Below are 12,866 nucleotides of genomic sequence, written 5' to 3'. Positions count from 1 at the left end.
TTTACTTCTGGAAAGAGAATCTAATGGCTTGGAAAAACGACTGGGAAAGAGATTCATAGTGCTTGAGATGTCTCCTGGATCCCTGAGAAGGGCGGTGGTTGTGGGGGTAGGATTGGAGGGTTGTGGTGAGAGAAAGCATTCCAAGATGGCTTGTGGGAGATGGGGATAGCAGAGGAGCATGTGCTTCCCATTTGGAACTCTGTGGAGGAGACGTCTTCACAGGTGTCCCACCTGGGCCTGCAATGGTGTTCTAGTTTGCTAGCTGCCAGAATGCAATATGCCAGAAACAGAATGGCTTTTAAAAAGAGAAATTTAATAAGTTACTGGTTAACAGTTCTAAGGTTGAGAAAATGTCCCAATGAAAACAAGTCTATAGAAATGTCCAATCAAAGGCATCCAGGGAAAGATACCTTGGTTCAAGAAGGCCGATGAAGTTCAGGGTTTCTCTCTCAAGTGAGAAAGCACATGGTGAACACAGTCAGGTTTTCTCTCTCAGCTGGAAGGGCACATGGTGAACACGGCATCATCTGCTAGCTTTCTCTCCTGGCTTTCTGTTTCATGAAGGAAACGGGAGGCGTTTTCCTTCTTCATCTCCAAAGGTCGCTGGCTCGTGGACTCTCTGCTTTGTGGTGCTGCAGCATCCTCTGCTCTCTCTGAATCTCTTTCTCCAAAATGTTTTCTCTTTTATAGGACTCCAGTAAACCAATCAAGACCCACCCAAATGGGTGGAGACATGTCATTCTCTAATCCAGTTTAACAACCACTCTTGACTAAATCACATCATCCAGGAAGATGATCTGATCACAGTTTCAAACATACAGTTTTGAATAGGGATTATTCTACCTTTATGAAATGGGATTTTGATTAAAACAAGGCTTTTCTAGGGGGCATACTTCCTTTCAAACCAGCAGAGATGGCCTCGATGGGGTAGAACATACTGGTGGGATCAGAGGAAGGGACTAGAGAGGACCCTTCTCCCCTAATCCTCCAGGTTTGTCGCAAACAGGTGCTTTAGAAGTTTCTACGTGAGCCTGTGGGGGAGGGGGTCATGGAAGCTAGGGAAATAAGGGTTAGTATGCCTGCCAGGGTGTTATGGCAGCTTGGGGTGAGGTGGACTTGAATCAGATACTGGGAGGAGTGAACAGACCACGGCTCCCTGGAATCAGGGCTTTCTGGTGCATAACCTGTGCAGTCACACAGGACTCCATGCTTCGAAGGGCCCCTCACTTGGTTTAAGCTCTGCTGCCACAGTTGTGAAACTTTTAATGCTTTTTGAAACAAAAGCTCTGTATTTTCATTTTGCAACAGTCCTTGCAAATTTTGAAGCTAACCCTGCCTGGAGCATTACCATGTCTAAATATGGATACATCACCACGTCACTGGGAATGATGTAAGGGCAGACTTGATTACTCTCAATGGGGAAAATCAACTTTGCTTCCTCTGGGGGTCACTGGGACCCAGCAGAAAGGGACAGCATGTTATGTTCAGCTTCCATCTATTCCCAGGTGTTTCCTAAGTTAAGGGAGTACAGAGGAGGGATTGGGTACGTGAGTGGGTAAAGGGAGAAAGCACCAAAGATTGATTTTTTTAAGTGGAAAAGTTGTTGATTTAAAGAACAATCATGCATAAAATACGTGATTGCCATGTACCACCCCACGACCAGCACCTTGCTTTGGTGTGGAACATTTGTTACAGTTGTTGATAGCACATTTTTATAACTATTGTGCTATCAACTCTACTGATAGGAGTCCATGGTTCAACTATTAATTAGAGTCCATGTTTTAACTTAGGGTTCACTTTTTGTGTAGTGGAGTTCCATGGATTTTTAAAAACATTTTCATTCTGTTACCGTACGTAAAATTTAACATTTCCCTTATTAATCATATTCAGATATAAATATGTATATGCATTTAAGTGTTGTCAATTGCCTTCACAATGCTGTGCTATCATCACTGCCATCCGTTACCAAAACATTTCTATCATTCCAGATAGGAACCCTGTACGTTTTAAGCCTTGACTCCCCATTCCTCTTCCTACCCCATCCCCTGGTAACCTATGGTCTAGATTCTGACTCTATGAGTTCGCTTATTCTAATTGTTTTAACTCAGTGAGATCATGCTTCAGGGTTAGCCATGCCAGTGTATCAGGGCTTCGTTCCTTTTAACAGCTGAATCATATTCCATTGTATGTATATACCACATTTTACTTTTCTATTCATCAACTGATGGGCATCTGCTTGGGTTGCTCCATCTTTGGCAATTGTGAATAACGGTGCTAAGAACACAGGTGTGCAAATATCTGTTGGAGTTCCTTCGTTCTGAGCTTTCTGAGGAACTGCTGAACTGACTTCCACAGTGGCTGCACCATATTTCATTCCCACCAGCGATGAATAAGCATAACTATTTCTCCACATCCTCTCCAACACTTTATAATTTAATAGCAGCCATTCTGATGGGTCTGAAATGGTGTCTTGTGGTTTTGATTTGCATTTCCCATGCTAATGAATACTGAACATCTTTCCACGTGCTTTCTAGCCATTTTTATATCTTCTTTGTTCACGTCTTTTGCCCATTTTTATATTGATTGTTTGTCTTTTTGTTGTTAAGTGGAAGGATTTCTTTATATATTCTGGATGTTAATCCTTTATCAGATATGTGGTTTCCAAATATTTTTTCCCATCTTGTAGATTGTCTTTTTTACTTTCTTGATAAAGTCCTTTGAGGACCAAAAGTTTATCCAAGGTGAAAGTTACACTGACTGGGCAAGTTGAAGCTTGGTTTCTCCGTACTGACATGGGAATGGGGCTACAAAGCAAGACAGAAGCACAACAGGAAAATAAGGAGATAGCTTCTGTATATTTGAGCGATGCTGGTACTCAGCTGGTGCTCATCAGCGAGGTTATTTAAACATGGTACTCTCTCCCTACACGTTGGCACAAAGGCCCGGCTGACTGGCCCCTCCCCAGGGCCACCCCATCTCCACATCTGCAACTTAATTGTTAGCTTCTGGTCTGGCAGGGGCTTCAGACATTGCCCCAGCCGTGCTTGGAGGGCTTGGACCATAGTGGCTGCTGCTGTCAAATGTTTTGAAACCCTCTCTGTAGTTAGGTGAGAGTATATTCTGCTTTCCCACTACAGAGTCCTGTGCATAGAAACTATTATCACCTCCACTTTTCAGATGTAGAAACTGAGGCTGAGAGATGAATTTTTTTTCCAGCTGTTAAATGGCAAACCTGGGACTCAGATTCAGGGCTGCTTGACCCTAGAGGCCAAGCTCTTAAATGTCACTATTTTTTGGCCCACCTAATCTTTCCCAACTCAATCTACTATTTCAAGCTTTTACAACTAAGAAGAACTTCTGAGATGAGGGGAAAAGAAGGGTTTGGACACTGGAAGCCTGTAGTTGGGTTTTCAGTGATCTCAAATTAGGAGAGTTGATGAAGGATAGGTTGCAAAATGATCTTTTCTATATTTTCCTCAAATAGTGGTATTCCATACTACCCAACTGGGGTTAGATGGATTCTTACAAAGTAAGCTTGCCATGCATTCATGTTACAGATTGCAGTCAACAATCAGGATACTTCCCAACTGGGTCTCCATCTGGGAAGCGCTTAAGAGATACAGGTGGTTGGTTCTAAGCCTCACTACAAACTGATTAAATCAGAATGGGTTGCGGCAGCCATGGGACAATCTAGGTAGCTTAAAAAAGAATGTCAGGTGATTCAAAGGTGTGCCAGGGCAGAGTAGCACTGATGGAAGAGGTAGGTTCACGGCTACCTTCCCCTTTCAGGTCTGGGAGAGAAGCTCTTGGGCAGAGTGCTGGTCCCCCTGCTCACACAGTGTGCATCTGCTGCTGCTGCAAATTTCCGTCCTTCCCCGGTTCAGTGGCGTCCACCTTGGCTGGGGAGCAAGGTTTTCCCTTCATGGTGCCTTCCTTCCCCATTGCCTCCACCCCACGTCTGTCCCATGGCACTACCAGTGTTTTACTTCTGCACAGGGATTAAAAGTTATTTAGCACAAGCTCTACTATTTTTTTTTTTTTTTTAGTTTTTTCACCACTTTTATTGAGATATGTTCACTTATCAGACAGTCCATCCAGAGTGAACAATCAGTAGTTCACAGTATCATTGCATTGTTGTGCATTCCTCACCACATTTAATTTTAGGACATTTTCATTACTCAAAACAGACAAACAAATCCATCACATTCATGCCCCTTTTTCCCCCTCTGTTATTGATCCATTGTGTTGCTGTGGTACCTTCGTTATTCTCGATGAAAGCATTAAAACATCACTGTTAACTGTGATCTGTATTTTGCAGTAGGTGCATTTCCCCCCATATGCTCCTCTATTAACTCCTTGTCATAATGACAAACATTTGTTCTAGTTCATGAAAGAGCATTTTAATATTTGTACTATTAATCAGTCATCATCTGTCACAGGATTCACTGACTTATATGGTCCCTTGTTTTATTCTCTAGCTTTCCTTCCAGTGACATGCTCTTCCCTAAACTTCTCTTCAACCACATCACCTTTTAGGTTACTTTTTAATCTTTTTATTGAGATATATTATATATTCACATACCATATGATCATCCAAAGTGTACAATTAATGCTTCACATATAGCTGTGCAGTCACTATCACAGTCTATTTCTGAACATTTTCATCACTCCAGAAAAAATTAAAATTTAAAAAAAAGAATAAAAATAAGAATAAAGGGGAAAAGAGAACCCTCAAAACATCCCATACCTGGTCAACATGGAGTGCAGCTCATCGGCCCCCATGCAGGCAGCCTGGTGGGTGATCATCAGACACTCTGAACAGAAGGGAATCCGCTTTGCGGACATGAAGTTCCTTTGGGCCTCGGAGGAACATGTGAGGCAACCCTCTACTGACCTGAAAGGCCGTCCACTCTTCCCAGGGCTGCCGAAGGGCATGAGAGCGGGGGCCGTTGCGGCCATGATCTGAATGTGGTGAAGACAGGTCAGCCGTGCTTGGGGAGGCCAACCCAGCAGATTCTAAAGCAGGCAGCCACGCATGGGGATTTCTGCATTCCAGTTGGCAGGAGCATCATTCATGGCAGTGACTCAGTAAAAAGTGCTGGCAAAGAAGTCAGTCTGTGGTTTAAGCCTGCGGAGTTGGTTGACTCTCAGTCTTGTGCTCGCGACTGGGTCTCTGAATAAGAGGTGGACAAAGAAGCCATTGCTCGCCTTCCTTTTGGTACTGCTTGATGTGCCCCTGAACACAGCTCTTCATTCCGCTGACTTGGAAGCAATAGGATTGAGCATTCTTTTCTAAAGTATATTTTCCTATAAAGCATCTAGGAACCTGGAAAAAAGAATTAATAAATTTGGTGACTCTCCCAAAAACCCATTAAAGAACAACCAGCAGAAAAAAAGGGTTAAGTAGAAAGAATGAGTGACTATCAATGTTTTTTTTCTTTAGTTCTTTATGAGCCTGAGATTTGCAGAAAAACAGCCTACGGACGAAATGTGTAAGGTGGAGCTCTCAGTTGCTTGCACAAGGTACTGCAGCATTGTTTATGACACTGGGCAGCATTGTCCAGCAACAGGGCACGGCTGGGTGACAGCTCTTCCAGCAGGGACTCCCCGGCTGGGAAAGGGTGCTGTAGAACTGAAGGAAGAACAGCTGCGGCTTGCTATGGAGTCAAACAAACAAACAAACATCAGAACAGAAAAAAGCAAATGAAGCCGAATTGCAGAGCAATATGATTCCTGGGAGACCCACACAGGTGGGAATAAAGGTTACTCGTGGGCCGGAGGCGGGAGGAAGACTTGAACTTTTAACTTTCCAGACTTCTGCAAAGTTCTGTTTTATTTGTTTCCACAAGTGTGCACGACCCTTGTACATTGGCTTGGCGCTCTGAAGCCCAGAAAACCTGCATCCATCCCTGTGGGTGTAAACCCTGTAGGTGGGACGTTTCTGTGAGCTCCTTCAGCTAAGGTGTGGCTGAACCAGAACGGGCCTTGGTCCTGCGACTGGAAGCCTTATGCAGAGGGAGAAAGACACAGGGAGCAGCCAGCGGCTGAGCCCCATGGAACCCGGGGAGAAGGGAGAGACCGCCGTGTGCAGGTTACAGTTTAACAGTTTTAAGTATTTCTCCCTAGTTACTCTAATACACCAAAAAACTGAAAAGGAATATCTATTACATAAGAATAACCTCCAGGATAACCTCTCAACTCTATTTGAAATCTCTCAGCCACTGAAACTTTACTTTGTTTCATTTCTCTGTTCCCTTTTGGTGAAGAAGGCTTTCTCACTCCCATGTTGCCAGGGCCAGGCTCTATCCCCGGGAAACTTGTCCCACATTGCCAGGGAGATTTACACTCCCTGGAGTCATGCCTTACGTCACACGTACACGGTTCACCTGTAGAGTTGACTTAGAGAGAGAGAGTCCACATCTGAGCAACAAAAGAGGTTCTCTGGGGGTGACTCTTAGGTATCATCATAAGTAGGCTTAGCATCTCCTTTGCAGGAATAAGTTTCATAAGAGCAAGCCCCAAGATCAAGGGTCTGGCTCATCAAATTGGCAGTTCCCAAAGCTTGTGAGAATATCAGGTATCCTCCAGGTGGAAAAGTTAATATTTCCAACTTTTTCCTCAGTCTCACAAGGGGCCTTTGCAAGTACTTCTTAATCTTCTGCCCAGATTACTCAGATGTATCATGGTATCACACCAACATGTACAAACCAACAAGGTCTCACTCCCTATTCAAGGTTCCATGCAATTATGATGTTCAAATAAGCTGACCATACAAGTTAAATTAGGTAGCGTGCTAACAAAAATATGAATTTTGCATCAAGCAAACATCTCTTTCTTTGGTCTCACACGGAAGTTGAAGTTTTAAAATATAGTCAATATCATCCTTTACCCTTTAGTTTGATTTACCTAAGTCCTACCCAGACCAGGTTCATTCATATCTCTAATTGAAATCTGATTGCTTTTTCAGTGTTTTTAACAGTTGTTAATGGGGCTAATGCTGACTTTCATAGCTGCAGAACTCTAGCTCTGATCTCAGGGGTCATACAAATACTTGAAGTTCCATGAATGACCAGATCATACGTAAAGAACTCAGCATCTCAGAATTTAGAAATAACAGTTACATTTTCAGAATAGATGTGACTGTTGTTGAGAGTTTACAGTCTAAGAACCTTTACAAGAGACCTTCACCTGTTAATCTGTGCTCTCAAATTCAATTCTTAGATTTTATACATTATAGTTAGTCCATATTAGTGAGGCCTTGTAATATTTAGCTTTTTGTTTCTGGTTTATTTCACTCAATATAATGTCCTCAAAGTTTACTCACCTGGTTGCATGCCTCACAACTTCATTCCTTCTTGCAACCTCTCAGTAGTCTGTTGTATGTATGCACCACAGCTCCTAGCTCCTCTTTCCATTCCTTCAGGGTTTCAGGATCCTATGGCAGCCCCACCCCTAGCTTCCTGTGGAGCCACCAGTCTGCCCTCCAAGGGGGTGCCCCACTCTGCTTCCCTACCAACAGTGACTAGGCACGTCTCACTCTCCACATTTTCTCCAGTGCTGGAACAGAACAAGCTCTACTTGATAAGATGATTCAAGGTTGTCATGTAACAGCCAACTTTAAATTAATTTGTATTCAAAATTCTGAGAATTTTATAGCTTTTTAGTGAATTTGGCCCAAACAGGAGAGCCAAATTCTCTCTTAAGTATTTTCCAGTGTTTTCTGAATGATTTTGACTACATTCCATTTTCCTTTTATGCCTAAATTAAAAAGAGCAATAGCAAATTTTACAAAAAACTAGAATCAAGTTCTGAAGCAGATGTAAAAGTTAAAATTAAAAAGAATGTATGGTTTTGCTTCTTTTCTTGACTCCTTGAGATAGAGAGGAATATTTAGCAGTGTGCCCATCATGCAGGTGTAATTAATCAGCAGAAGCGTTATTTTTCTTTATGTTTAGTATGGTTAATGGATTAAATGCAGGCAGAAAAAGGTATTATTTTAAGGATATTGTAAAAGTACAGTCCCTGATCTTTACTGGCAGGATTCCATTGCCTTTGTTAGCACGGTAAGTTTTTTCTACTTGTACCTGCAGCATTGTTTTGGGTTTTGACTACTCATATGAATTTCAAATGAATCAAAGATTTTATTGGAACCTGAAACAGGCTCAATATCTTCCCTTTTTTTCTACTAGAATGATTTAAAAATGTAAATGGAACCAAGATGCTTATTATACTCCTCAGACTAAATAAAGAACCTACAAACTTTAGGATTGTACAGTAATTTGTATTGGAGTTATGGATAGGATAATCTTTAAAAAGTTGAGATCTTCTCCCACTCACACTCTGTACACTTTTGTCCTCAAGTAGTGGAATTCATGGAATCTCCCCTTTTATATTCTGTGTCATTCTCCCTCGCCCCGGAGCGTTGTAAAACATGAACGGTGGTACCTAAAATGTGAGACATACTTATTAATAATCTAATTTGCAAGTCTTCTCTTCTGTGTTTAATACCTTAATTTGCAGAGAATATGCACTTCTCTATGTGTTATATTAGGCTGAACTATATGAAATTGCTCTTTTTGTAGACTGGCAAATTTTATACGGTTTAATCTAATACATAAGCTGAATAATTGAGAACTGAGGAACTGCAGAAATTTGTTTGAACATTGGGGCAAGCCTTGGTATATCTCATTATATCTAGTTACTTGTTTGGGTGACTTGATTAAGAGACAAGTAATTAAGAATTGATTTCATGATCTTATACAAGTACTTTGGAAAAATCTATAGGCTTATTGTTATTCAAATGGACCCATCATAATATGATTAATTGAACATTGTTTAGTGCGTGCAAATTCCAGAGAACCCAGTTGAGAAGTTACTAATTTGAGAATATTCATTAATCCATGCAGCATTATTGGGGATCTGTATCATACCACACACTGTGCAAAGTGCCTAAAATAAAATGGCGAAAAAAAGAGACATGGTCTCTACTCTTTTGGAAATTCTAGGCATTCTTATAGTGAAGACAGACAAAAACAAACTAAACTGAAAGTAAATAGATGAATAAATAAAGTAATTATAGATTGTTACAAATGATGTAAGGGTCTAAAATAAAGACTAATTGACAGGACAAGGAGATTTACTCTAGATAGGATTGAGTACATCCTTTTTTATTGCTGGGGGGGATAAAAAAGATTGTAGTAGCCATAGGGAGTTCACCTTCCATCTGTATTTATGTTCTTGTTTTCTTTAGTACAATATGGTAGAGAGGTTGGGAAGAGATCTTCATTTAAAAAAAAATTCCTTATTATGGAAATGTTCAAGCATCAAGGAAAATGAAGAGAGTGGAATAATGAACCCCCATGTGCCCATCACCCAAACTGCCGCCGTTATATTTTAACAGAGATGATTCATTTCTAAATTATCCCTTATTATCTCCATTTCTTTATATATGGTTTTTTTTCTTTTGCCTCAGGAGGAAATAGAGATCTCCCATTAAAATCTCTAACTTTTCTGTTTATTTTCTTGCAACTTAGACAAACAATAGGTTATAGTCTCCTGCTCAAAAATTTGACCCAGCAGATGAATCCATTGCACAACCAGCTGATTGCTGGAGATGAGAAGCAGTTGATGAAAGATTGGGGGAAACAAAAGTCAATTGACAGCTCACGGGGTGATGGAGCTTTTATCATGTACATTTATAGTTGGAATATGAGCAACTCTGCTTCTGACTATTTGCACAAGGTGCATGATGAATCACCTTAGAGTCTTCATGTGGCGTTTGAGTGTCCTTGGTGTACTAGGGTATGAGTAAAAACAAACCCAAAGCTCTCTGCAAGTATGGACTGCATTGGGAATGTTTGACACCGAAGCTTGAGAAACTCCTAAATGCCTGTTGCTATTTCAAAAACTGCAGAAATTTTCCTAATGCACATTTTCACTTTATCAGTGAATATGTGTATCAGTAAATATATGCATATGTAATCCTGGGCCTTAATTTTTTGGCAGGCACTGGAGCCTTTCTGTATTTGAAATGACCATAGCATGGAGTTTTGTGGCTGAAACTTCCAGATAGAAATCAGTAAATTTTGATAGTCCACATTAAGCACTGAATAAATGTTTATTGTGTGGTTGATTGAAGTTTTGCTTCAATCTTGCAGCATAGGTTCCCAGGATGATCTGGGAGACTTAAACACATATCTTTTAGCTGGAGAGACTAAAACTCTCTCACCAGCTTTATGGGTACCTTGGAGGGATTCTGATGGAGCAGAGATGAACATGTCATTTTCAGTTATAGATGAGGAAATTGCTCATATGTTTAAAGCTTGCACATTTGTGTGCATGTGCTAAAGAAGGGCTCCATTAAAAACAGTCATTCTCTCTGTGATATCTTCCAGAGAAATCTCTCTCCAAGGGACATCCTGGCTGGAAGAAAGCATAGGAGACATAAGTCACATTTTTCAGAAGACGTTGGGCTTCTCCTGTCAGCATGAAAGTAATGCTCATTATAGCTTAAGGGACATGTGCCTTAAATTTAGAAAAAGTATTCAGTGAGTGGGTGGCAGAAAGGAAAAAGGATTATATTGTTTTAGTAGGATAGACTTAGCCCAGATCACTGTTTCTGCTTTGAAGTGGGTGTCTGTGAGTTTATGCTTAACTAGCTATTTGACTAATCAGTTTTAAACTAGTTATTTGAGTAATAGGTTTACAATCCTGTCACTTGACTTAGCCTGACAGATTAAAGGAAAAGAAAAGGCATGTCTATGATTATGGTTTCCATCAAAATCCCCACATCCCTCTGAAATCCACTTAAGGACCAGATGCCTTATTCAGAAAAGCTCTTGTGATAATTGCAAGCCTATGCTATTCCAAGCTTTCTGACTGAGGTTTCGTGACAGGTATTATTTGAAGTGTGAGTTTAGGAATTCCAAAAACATTTTTGAATCTTATAGTTACTGTGCTCCAGATTCTCAAATAAGTTCTTAATACTTAGGAACAATTAATGTCAGTTTTGTAGAATGAAATTGCTGTATCTGCTATGTCTTTTTTTCTTGTCCTCCACCCCCGCCCCTTTTCCCACCAATGAACACTAACTATAGAGTGCCAATTTCCAGCTGTCATTAAGTAAAAGTACAGGCCACACGGAACAAGTGGGGATAATGGAGACCTCTTACTTTTAGGATATTAACCCTTTGAATATTTCTTTTGAAATGATCTTGAAACAAAATTAAAATCATGGCATTATAAGACATTTTGATTTTCCCAAATATCTCTGCCACTCTTCTGCCTCTCAAAAAGTAATGCTTATTTAATGTACTTGGTAGCTCATCATTCTTAGTGGTAAAGATGATATAGTCCTTTTAAATTTTTATTTTTCCCAAACCTTGGCTTTGTAGTCAAAGACCTAACAGATACTAGTTTTAAGAACATTTTAGGGCAAGGATTCCATTTAGACTTACCTCAATGAAGCTGAAACTGACTAAAATGTGCATGTTGTATAGAACTGTGTTTAGAAATGGGAAGTCAATATGAATATTATTTTCCATATCACTTGCAGGATTTTCCTTTCCATTTGCTGCTCTCTTGCAGAATTCTGTTTTGAATCAAATGTTAATATTTTGCTATTAGAAGGTAGAATCTCATTCATTGTGGGTGATAGTAGTAAATACCAGTTGAACTGAACTGTGGTAACAGAAGGCTGCACAAATATTTTCTGTTCTTTTGCAAGCAAACTTCCATGTCCTTTAGTGAGAAATTAGAAGGATTGCAAAATAAAGGGAAGGAAAACATAATAAACGGGCACTGTTGGCTTAAAGCAGAAATAAGACTACCCTTTTGGTTTGTTTGTATAGATGCAGTCTGTATAATTCTATATTATAAAATAGGTCACACGTGTATGTACAATTAAAAAAATTTTGGACTCTCTATCATGCTTAGAAAACAATGCTTTCAAGTTGTTTTGTGAAGTTCCCTACTGGTAGAAAGGGAAATGTGAAAGAGGTCTTTTCAAATGTTCTTTGATTGGGGCCACTTTGGCTGGATAGACCTGCCAGATATACATTACCCACCTAACCCACTTATGTTTGCAACCGCAAAGATCCCAGTAAGGCTGATGCTTTGATGGAATCCCAGGGGACATCTGATAATTAATGTTTGCCAGACACAGGAATATGGACATTGTCGTGTGATTAGCATTACTATTCTAAGAGCCCAGTCATCAAGGACCTCAGGAGACCTAATTTTGATAACCGCTAATGAAGACGATAAATGTGTAACCAATAGTCATTTTAGTAATGAACATTTTACTACCTGCTTAGTTGGAAGCCTGTGTAAACAAATAAAAGGAAAATGTAAGGAAAAATATTGAACAGCTGTGAGCATTGACTTAGATTATGAGTTCCAGTTTAAGAGTATCAGTGTGCTCATTTATAGGCACGCGGGGGCCGGCATGATAAAGAAGGTCCTAGGATATGTCCTGGGCCCTGGCAGAAACTTGTGCAATGGATTAGTATTTTAGTTTGGAATAATTTTCTGGCTATAAATAAAAATTTCTGTAGAAGGAAGATTCTTATTTTCCTCATCAGAAACGTGGTGGGAACTGGTCTAAAATGTGTGGCTCACAAGGCGTCTTTCTGAGGCCACACAACAGTCTGTGCTGTTTGGAGCAGGGACGTGAATTGGGGGGCCCATTATTGAATGATGGCTGATATTTAGGGTTTCGCTCAAACTATCTCAAAAGGGATGCAGTTACCTTCGTTTCATAATTTTTCCCTTAATTTTCGATGATGCAAATATTGATGTTTCTATCTCTTCTCTTGGGACAAAAATTAACCATCTGGTATACCACCTAGCCTGGGAGCAGTCCCGGT

The 12,866-nt window shown here is 40.3% G+C and overlaps 1 protein-coding gene and 1 long non-coding RNA gene across 3 annotated transcripts in view; one reads left to right on the top strand and one right to left on the bottom strand.

Annotated features, from left to right (window-relative positions):
- The window catches only part of SYT16 (synaptotagmin 16), a 220,500-nt gene that overhangs the window by 92,195 nt on the left and 115,439 nt on the right, over nucleotides 1-12,866 (top strand). The window lies entirely within an intron of this gene.
- The window catches only part of LOC143651717 (uncharacterized), a 57,285-nt gene continuing 53,589 nt past the window's right edge, over nucleotides 9,171-12,866 (bottom strand). For both annotated transcript variants that reach the window (XR_013160172.1, XR_013160171.1), the window contains 2 exons: nucleotides 11,457-11,590; nucleotides 9,171-10,422 (listed from right to left, as the gene is read on the bottom strand). This is a non-coding gene — a long non-coding RNA (uncharacterized LOC143651717). The remainder of the gene's footprint in view (nucleotides 10,423-11,456; nucleotides 11,591-12,866) is intronic.

This window comes from Tamandua tetradactyla, chromosome 12, assembly GCF_023851605.1.
Source record: "Tamandua tetradactyla isolate mTamTet1 chromosome 12, mTamTet1.pri, whole genome shotgun sequence".
Lineage (NCBI taxonomy): Eukaryota > Metazoa > Chordata > Mammalia > Pilosa > Myrmecophagidae > Tamandua > Tamandua tetradactyla.
This window is presented reverse-complemented; position numbering and strand designations above follow the sequence as displayed.